Genomic DNA, 10,524 nt, shown 5'->3' with positions numbered 1-10,524 from the left:
CTGATCAATTTGAGGGTGGATGCTAAGTACAATGATTTCACTGGCTCACGAGAGCAATAAACGTACATTTGATTACTGATTCATGACATCATTGAAATGAACTATTGTGAAACTGATTTGATTACTGATTTGACTGGTTACTCGCTGAATTTCTAGCTCACCCCAAAACTATTTTATTCCCCTCCACAGGGCTCGAGGCGAGGGAAGCATTTGTATTAAAGTTCTCCATGTGAATGGTTGGATGATCTCTTGTGCCGTTGGAGTTCTAGATTTATCTTGTGTAATAGTTGAGACTGCGAGTGTACTTGTAATTATGTGAGAACTGAGGACCTTTGTCTTATTCGAGAAATTAGTATTGCTTTTATCTCTTGAGGTTTTAGTTTGTCGTGCAATTAAATTTGTGGAACATTTGATGTACATTTGAGATGTATATTGCAATTTATTTGAGGACTGTAGTGAGTGAGTGAGTCCCGGCGAGAGCCAGACAGGTGGTCCGCCGAACCCTTATGGTTCGCCTTAGGGTGAGGTGGGGCTGTCACAAAGGTAGTTTGGACTGTTGGTGTGTAGAATGTAATAGTACTTTATGAATCTTCCAAATTATGTTAACTTTGGATCTTTAAAAATATTAATTATGAGTTATGTAGTTGATCAATCAATTAATCTGACAAGACAAATAGGCCATTCGAGTGATTAAGTTATGGCCAATAAATGAGTCATTGCATTGGATCATAGAATTGCTTGTCTTAAAATTGGTGGATAAAAGGCATGTATGACTCCTACAAAATGTCAACAAAAAGCTATCACATGGTTTAGTACATCAAAAATACTACAAAAACTGTTTAGCATTTCACCATTAAGTTGAGCGTCCTCTCCCAAATGATTTTCCTATCCAATTCCAAACCTTGAATGGTGGTTCTTTGCCCAAATATGCACAGTTGGCATTGGTCGTGCCCTTTGCAGCATCAATCAATTTCCTCTTGTTCTGGAACACTATCTTTTATGTATTGATAGTGGATGCAACCAGCTGAGGGCCTTTTTGACTTCTTGTTGTAGTGGCAGCATCTAGTCGAAGTCGCCCGACTTGAAAAAAATACCAGACAACATTTCACTTAGCTATTGCAAGAGCTACAATTCCAATTGAAATTAAAAATGGTTACAAAGATTGATAGCTAACAGGGTGTTGTGCTTTCTGAGTTGCCTCTCAGCAGTTGTACTGGCAGTCATCATCAACATTTCTGTGAAATTATTATTGTCACCTTCTACAGCAATATTGGTCACTTGCATTGATTGCTGTGTACCTTCAAAAAATGATGTTGAGTGGCAATATTATTATGTTGTTGGAACTTCTCCTCAAATGTGAACTTTTTGATGCTTGAGTTCCCACCTGGCTTGGAGGTTGTTCACATAGCTGCCTTTTACTTACGCTTTTGCCAATGTCAATTTCACTCTGGCATTTCCTAAGTTTCCGCATGTTGAGTTGAATCGGCCTGACTTTCTTGTGGTCCATCACGCTTTGTTGGAGGCTGCTAGCTAGTTTGTTTTTCATACATTTCATCATCTCTACAATAATCTGTGTAATGTTTGTGACGCCCCCACTTCTCCCAAGGGCGAACCCAAAGATATCGGCGGGACGCCTGCTCAGCTCTCGCCAGAACTCCAATCAATTCAAATCAAGCTTAACAATACATACCAAATTAATACAAGTCTAAATAAAGAAAAGTCGCTTCCTTAACCGAATATCCAAATCTTATATCAGGCTCTCAAAAGATACATCAAGCCCTAAAATACAACCATTAAAAAGTCGACTAAATAATTACAACCAAGATTCCAATAAAAAACATAACCTAGTCGGCTTTTCATAATCTTCCAATTCACTTGTTAAGGAAAACAAACTAATGGAATGAGCCAATACTCAGTGAGGCCAAGAAACACACATGCAAGCACATTTTCCAAGTAACAATCCCATTTAACGAATAAACAGTAATATTCAAGTAATTAACAATTCGGGCGAGAAAAGTAAATAGAAACAATTCAAAGATATAAGAGCTCTGAGGATCTATTTTCCACTTGCAAGATCCAGAACCTCCACGAGTTGACACTCAGTCAATTAGGTAGGTTATAATCCGTAGAACTTCACTTACATGTTCCCCGATCACCATTACATACCCCTGTACCGGACCCGCCTGTCTTTTATATAAGGCGATACTACTCGAGTATGCCATGCAAGATCTCCCCATTAGATCAAACTTATACACATTTCTCATGGCTCACCGAGCTTCTCGACCGTGCCCATGCCGACTCGAGTTGTAAGGTCGACCGATGAGATTTGGGCGTCCTCCACTAGTATCACTAGGAGTTGAGGAGATTCACTCCAATCGACTTATGCAGCTATAGCATAAATAATCATTGAAACACTTCACTTAATTCACTTAACAAGTCACTTCAAGTAATTCAAGTATATTTCACGTAAATATTTACTTCAAATATTTCATGTCAAGTAATTCAAGTACGCTTCACTTTAATGAGAACGAGTGCGGTAAAGTATACATTCGACTCAGCATTTTCAAAATAGTCAATTTTCAATAACAATTAAACACGTAACACGTTTTCACACACTTGACACTCACCTAGTCAAAATGAGAGAGTGGTACTCAATTCAAGTGTTTAAGCGTCCGTTGTGAGGTCCTCTTGAATGCCTGAGTAAACAATAATTATCTATCACACACTATCGCTTAAGACCAATTATCAAGGAAGATTGTACTCCTATATAATTTAAGAAAATATCATGAAAATGAGCCTTAATCATTCGCAAATCGAGACTCAAAAGTGGAGTTTAATAATACAAGGAAAAACTGATTTTCATCTTTGAAATCAAGTGTAAAATGGTCAAGCAATATTGAAGAGAAATGGAGAGTTCTAAAAACTCAATTTCCTTTAAGTTCAGAAATTTTAGATTTGAGGTACATTCTTTGAAAAACCATATCTCACTCTCCGTAAGTCCAAAATTGGAAAACTTGGCATCGTTGGAAACTACTTCCAAAGTACAAAAAGTTCCTGGAGACACATTTCCATGATTCTAAATGAAAAACACTCAAATTTCGGCTTAAAACTACTGATTTGCACTTCCAAAACAGATTCGGGGTTGGTTTTTTGGTAAATTTTGGAAATTCGGCAAAATTCACAGAATGTGAACTAGCCTCTAAAATTTAAAATCCAATTAGAGTTACAATCAGAGTTTAAAACACAATAAACGGAATAAGAATCGGAGTTTTGAGCCCCAAGATATAGTACTTCAAAGTTAGTTCAAAATGAAGACTATTGGGCAATTTTCCAGATTTGAAACATAAGATTTGAGACTTTAGTTGGGCATTGAAATGGACTTGGAATGGCACTAAATTTGGCATGATCATACTACCACATAGTAGCTACTCCTCTATCAAATTTCATATAAAAATTCGTATGGGAAGTCAGTTAACAAGACCACTAAAGTTCCAGGAATTTCCAAGGTAATTCTGCCTTATGCTTCCGTTTTCTTTTCTTCGAACCTTTGGCCAATGATGATGAGAACATGAAGATTTGCATGGATTCCTTTCATTTTACAAGTCTTCACATTCTAATGATGGTTGATGGTGCAATCGGGCTCGAGAATCATTGAAGATCCAAATTTTCCAAATTTTAATTAGCTTCCAAATCTTGATTGGTATCTTGATTGATTTCCAAATTGAGAGTTAAGTAAGTTGTTTGAATTAGGGAATAAAGGCTAAGGTCATGTTGACCATAGTTAAGCCAATTTGAATTAGTTAGTTTCCTATTCTAGTTGAATTAGAGTTTTAGGAAAGCAGTTAATTGCTTCCAAATTTGTTTAGGAAGTTGTGTCAAGTTTAGAAGTCAAGTCAAATAAGGAAACTTGTATTGTTTCCAATTTAGATTAGGGTTTTGAGTCTTGCAAGGCTATAAATAGCCAACTTTATTTAACTATTGAAAAAAAGACAATGATGAGATGAATAAAAATTGAGAGTTTTCTCTTTCTTGTTCCTTTGGGAGCGTTCCTTGATACAAAGTGAGTTGTATCTCCTTTGTTCAAGTTTCGGCTTATCAATTCAAGACCATGTTGAATTGTGGCGCCTTCTACACTTGCCTGAGGTTCACTAATTCGTTTGGTTACGGGTTGAGATAATATCAACAAGTTCGTAGTCACGGGGATTAGAGGGGTCGTAAGGTCTTTCCATCTTTGTATCCATAACCTGGTCAAGATAGATCCTTCCGCTGCCTGATCGATTCGGTTCTTCAAGACAGGTTCTTGTTGGGTCGAGTTCAAGACAGGTTCTTGTTTCGAGTCACATACTCTTGTTCCAAATCAGTTTGTGTGTCAATCTAAAAAAAAAAAAAAAAAAAGTACTGTAGCAGCGTACTGTTCATCGCTACTGTAGCGATACTGTTCACCGCGCCCGCACTGTAGCGATACTGTTCATCGCTACTGTAGCGGCACTGTTCATCCCGGAAAAAAAAACTTTTTTTCATAACTTGTGTTTCTTTCTTATTTTGGTGTCTTGTTATATTGTTCTTGAAGTTTTGTGTTGGTTTAGAGTAAAAAAAAAAAAAAAAAAAATCTAGCCGCTAGGGTTTCCTTGGGCGCAAGTTTCTTGCCAAATCTGTCCAAACTTTAGTTTATTCCACCAAGTTGTTTTAATTAATTTCCTAAACTGATTTTGTGGTTGAACTTGTTTGGGGTTGGAATCTTAAAGAGGAACTACCATAATCTAGGGTTTCTTGAGTTCCTTGAAACTAATCTTGAAGTCTTGAAACTTTGATACATGTCTTGATAGTTGTTGGAGGATTGAAGGAGAACATTGGTTTGACATTAACATTCTGGAATTTTACCCAAAAACAGCCGAGTAATTGTGTGTTTTAGAGTAAAAAAAAAAGAAGGAAGAAAAGAGAAAAGGCATTCGGGTAGCAAGCAACAAAGAAAGAAGCCGAAATTTTATTGACCAAGCTGTCTTGTTACTCCTTGTTCCAAACCAAACTAGAAACTACACCAGAAAAAAAAAAGAAAAAAAAAAGAAAAGAAACTCAAAAATTCTGTCCAACCTCTTCTTGAAAGTCTCGAACACCTTGCGTCTTGATCACTTGAACAACCCTTGCTTGAGGTTCTTGATTATCTTGGGCCTTAAAAACTTGCACTTGCCTTCGTATAAAAAGTTTCTTGTACGTTCTTGCATCCATACGGGGCTTCCTTGGTTTAGGAGTAAATCTCTTGGGAATTTCTTGAGCAAGCCGCTTGGGGGACTCTTGAGTGACAATACTCTCGTTGTCTTGACAAGCCATTTCCTTGAAACAAGAAACAAAACTGCCGTGGCCTTGTCTAAGGAAGAGAGAACAGAATTGTGCGTTGCGTCTTGAAGGAGAAAGGCCGAATTGTTGGCAAGCTAAGGGCGGCTGGAGAGAGGAAATTTTAGTGAGGGCTAGTCGACTTTTTGAAGGCTTCAAGAAGACAAGAAATCTGGAATATTTTCGTGGAAGCAATTCTGATTTGATAAGGTAACAAATCTGGAAATTCATCAGCGGTTAGGAAGCTACCAAATTCTGTTTTGCAGCCGACTTTGGAAGGTTTAAAAGGAGCAGAAATCTGGAAATTTTTAAGCTACCAAATTCTGTTTTGCAGCCGACTTTGGAAGGTTTAAAAGGAGCAGAAATCTGGAAATTTTTTTAGCTACCAAATTCTGTTTTGCAGCCGACTTTGGAAGGTTTCAAAAGACAAGGAAATCTGGAATTTTTTGGGAACAATTCTGATTTGTTATAGCCGACTTTAGGAAGGTTTTTGGAGAGGGAATCTGGAAAATTTTTGGAAGGTTTTTGGAGAGGGAATCTGGAAAAAATTTTGGTAATAATTCTGTTTGGTTAGCCGACTTTAAGGAAATTTCCAAATAAAGTCCAACACCTAACTTGTTTCCAAAAATCAATTGGGCAATTAAGTAAAGCACTTGGGAACTCCATCATCGTACTTGGACTTTCTTTTTCTTTGTACATCAATTTTTTCCTCTTCCATTCCTTATTCATTACTTGAGCTTTCCATTTCTACTTTTTGTTTCCTTGTTCCTTTGATACAATTGGGAGCTATATTGATTAAAGTTTGATTGAACTTCCTTGAGAAAATTTCTGATTTCTTCAAAGGAAACAAACAAGTGGTTTGAGAAGTGAATTGGTGAGAGCATTAGAGTGCCATACACACTTGAGTGAAAACACGAGAGGAGTGAAACATGTAAGGGAGCGAGTGAGGACTGTTCTACTAATTTTTGTTGAGTTTTGCAGGTAATAAAAGTATGAGACAAACGACTGCTCAACTGGAGCTTCACCATCTTGTGCCTAAAGGAGTAAATACTGTGGCATTGCGTGAGATAACTGAGCAATTGGAAATCATCAAAGCTCAAAAAAATGATTGGTTTTATACACGTTGCCATATCAAGGATAAAGTTTGCAGCTTAGCCATTGATAAGGGTTGTGAAGTTAATCTCGCAAGTACTGTCTTGGTTGAGAAATTGAATCTTCCAACCATTGATCATCTTCGACCTTACAAGTTGCAAAGTGATAGTGGTGATATTTGGATTACTAAGCACACACTTGTTCCTTTTCGTATTGGTCAATACGTGGATGAGGTGTTGTGTGATGTGGTTCCCATTCAAGTGACGCATGTACTGTTGGGACAATGATGGATGTTTAATCGAGAAGTCAAATATGATGGATATACTAATAAGTATTCCTTCATATTTAATGGCCGTCGTACCAGGCTTGTGTCGCTTAACTCTAAACAACTTTGTATTGATCTAGCATACATGAAGAGTGAGCATGAGCGTTATAGTATGAAGAAAGAGCTGGAGGAGAGAATTGTGACTGAAGAGGTAAAATTCGAGGGAGTTGAAATGCAGAAAGAGGTTGAGAATAATGAGGTGAAAAAGTCAGCTACTGAGCATGAAAAAGAGATTAAAAATTCTAAGAGTAAGCTGATTGTGAGAAAGGATGTGAGCTCATATGTTTTTTCTAACGATCCTGACTCTACTTTGTTTAGTGTTTCTACTTTTATGCAGGTTAAGCAAGGAAAAATTGAGTTGATCTTGGCATGCTCTATGCCTAAATCCATTGGTGAATATCAAACTTTTCATGGATTTTGCATCTTAGGTGTTGTATCCCTTTGTCATCCATTGATGTTCAACTTCAACCATGAGCCTGAATTGCTTGTTGGGAGGAATAATGAAATTTCAAAGGGAGTTTCTACACTTGAAACTTGTTATAAACTTCCTTTTTATTTCGTTAGTGATAATTCTTTCCTCATTGGTCCAAATTCTGATTCCTTACAAGCTGATTTTATTCTTCAATTTGAAGGTTCAGAAGCTGCCTATCTCGATCTTACTCCATTTGTGCAAGATAGGCCATACCAACAACAACTTGCAATGAATTTTGTAACTTTGCAAAATCATGTCCGGGACTTTTCTAACCTGATTGAGCACCACTATGAAGATCCTTATCTTGTGAATGTGAATGGTAAGCTGTCAAGTGATTTTATACCTACAAATCCTAATCGTGTGATTTATTGTGTAGGTCCAAATTCGACCATTCATGACACAATGCTGATTAGAGAGCTTTGGAGTGGTTGGAGTAGAGCCTTGAGTTGTCCATGGCGGATTGTGAGCATTTTCAAGCTAACCAAGAGACATGTGCAGCGAATTATAATAATCACGACGTATGCAAGTATCATCCATTCTAAGAGAGCCAATATGTGGAGATTTGAAGTTTCATACTGCCAACTCTTATAGTACCATTCATTTCCAAACACGATTTGAGGACAAATCTTTTTTTAAGAGGAGGGGAATGATACGAAATATGGGCCGCTTATGGGCCATGTTTTGGGCTGCAAGAGATTGAATCTTTTAGTAATAGTTAGTAGTTTATTTTCTAGATTTCTATTTTATTTGCTAGGAATAAATTCGGTCCAAGACCTCATGTTGAGTTGGATCCGATTTATAGAGTCTAGGCTCACTATAACTTAAGTTGGTTAATTAGCTTTTATTGGGTTATGTTGGGCCAGTTTAAAGCCTTCATTGGATCAATTATAAGCTGACCATTAGATAGTGGATTTGAGTAGTGGAATCGGACCAAAGGCCTAGCCTAGCCGAGTTAGGGTTTTGTCTTGTAAGGCTATATATAGCCTAGGTTTTCATTCATTAAAGGACAGAATTCAGATTTTATAACATAATTGTGAGTTTATTCACTCTCTCTTGCTTCAAGGGAATTTCCTTTGAATACTTGAGAATTAATCTCAAGTTGTTCATCGAACTTATCAATCAAGTAGTCTCCTTGATTGTGGCGTTCTTCTAAATATACTTTGGTTCACTAAACTGGCTAGTCTTGGGTTAAGGATTCTCCTTAGTTCGTGGCTCGTGATTCTAGCAGGGTCAAAGTTCCGCAAATCCACTCAACTTGGTGTTCGTCTAGATCCGTCTCACATCAGTTGGTATCAGAGCTTCGGCTCTTGATTCAGGTTAATATCCTTTTTTCTTTCTTATTTGTCTATTTTTTTTTTCTATCGAAACCCTAGCCGCCTTTCAATTTTAAAAGAAAAAAATTTTTTGATTCTTGTTTTTTTTTTTATTTTTTTTTATTTTATCACTTGAGTCTAACCTACCCCCTTGATTGATCGAGGATGGAATTTTTTGGTGTGATTACGTTCTTGAAAACAGGTTTTTCAAGGGTTTAACTCCCATTAAATTTCTTCCAAGTGAAGTCCTAACCTTGCATCGAGTCGTCAAAAGCAAAAAAAAAAAAAATACTGTTCACAGCGTACTGTTCATCGGAACTGTTCACAACTGTAGCAGTACTGTTCTTCGCCGCAACTGTAGCAGTACTGTTCATCGTACTGTAGCAGTACTATTCATCTGAAATTTATTATTTTTTTTTCTTTTTTCCCCATACCTTGTGGTTGTTTCTTGTTGTTCTTGCTTCTTGCAGTTGGCTTGATAATTTCTTGAAGTTCTTGGATTACATATAACATTCTCCGAGTTACTCCTTTGTAAACAAGCACTCGATTTGAGGACAAATCGTCTTTCAAGAGGAGGGGAATGATGAGAACATGAAGATTTGCATGGATTCCTTTCATTTTACAAGTCTTCACATTCTAATGATGGTTGATGGTGCAATCGGGCTCGAGAATCATTGAAGATCCAAATTTTTCAAATTTTAATTAGCTTCCAAATCTTGATTGGTATCTTGATTGATATCTTGATTGATTTCCAAATTGAGAGTTAAGTAAGTTGTTTGAATTAGGGAATAAAGGCTAAGGTCATGTTGACCATAGTTAAGCCAATTTGAATTAGTTAGTTTCCTATTCTAGTTGAATTAGAGTTTTAGGAAAGCAGTTAATTGCTTCCAAATTTGTTTAGGAAGTTGTGTCAAGTTTAGAAGTCAAGTCAAATAAGGAAACTTGTATTGTTTCCAATTTAGATTAGGGTTTTGAGTCTTGCAAGGCTATAAATAGCCAACTTTATTTAACTATTGAAAAAAAGACAATGATGAGATGAATAAAAATTGAGAGTTTTCTCTTTCTTGTTCCTTTGGGAGCGTTCCTTGATACAAAGTGAGTTGTATCTCCTTTGTTCAAGTTTCGGCTTATCAATTCAAGACCATGTTGAATTGTGGCGCCTTCTACACTTGCCTGAGGTTCACTAATTCGTTTGGTTACGGGTTGAGATAATATCAACAAGTTCGTAGTCACGGGGATTAGAGGGGTCGTAAGGTCTTTCCATCTTTGTATCCATAACCTGGTCAAGATAGATCCTTCCGCTGCCTGATCGATTCGGTTCTTCAAGACAGGTTCTTGTTGGGTCGAGTTCGTATCAAATGAAATCATCTCAAACATGGTTCATTTATGATGAAAAGATCTAGGAAATATCCAACATACATTTGGTAGATGATTAACACCAAAAGTTTCAAAATAACAAGTTCCAATTCAAACTAAGCCATTCGGCTAGCCACAATTAGGGTTTTCTATCACTAGTGCGGTTCTGTAATTTGGCCATAACTCAGTCATTTCAACTTGGAATTGGGCATGGTTGGTGGAATTGGAAACTACATTCATAAGGCTACATTTCATCAGGAGAAATCATTTTGAAATTCAGTTCATAGCTAACTCAAATTCAAACAACAAGTTCTAGCACCTCACTGACTCTCCAGCACAGCAATAAAACAGAATAGTAAATTTGAAAACATGGTACGGCTCACTCAGTTCAAATCAAGGGATACATTTTATACCGTTAGAAAACTGGAAGTGTCTAGTTTTAAATGCCATAAACGGCACTTGATTTTGACATCGAACCAAAGAGTTATGATCATTCAAAGTTCACTGCCAGGTAACCCCTGTTACCCATTTTCCAGCTTTGAAGATATTTCGAAAATGCAACTTTCACCCAACCAAATCAATTGATTTTTGGTGAAAACTTTCAACACAACCTATGCAACATATCTACATCAAAA

This window comes from Coffea arabica, chromosome 3c, assembly GCF_036785885.1.
Source record: "Coffea arabica cultivar ET-39 chromosome 3c, Coffea Arabica ET-39 HiFi, whole genome shotgun sequence".
NCBI classification, from domain to species: Eukaryota; Viridiplantae; Streptophyta; class Magnoliopsida; order Gentianales; family Rubiaceae; genus Coffea; species Coffea arabica.
This window is presented reverse-complemented; position numbering follows the sequence as displayed.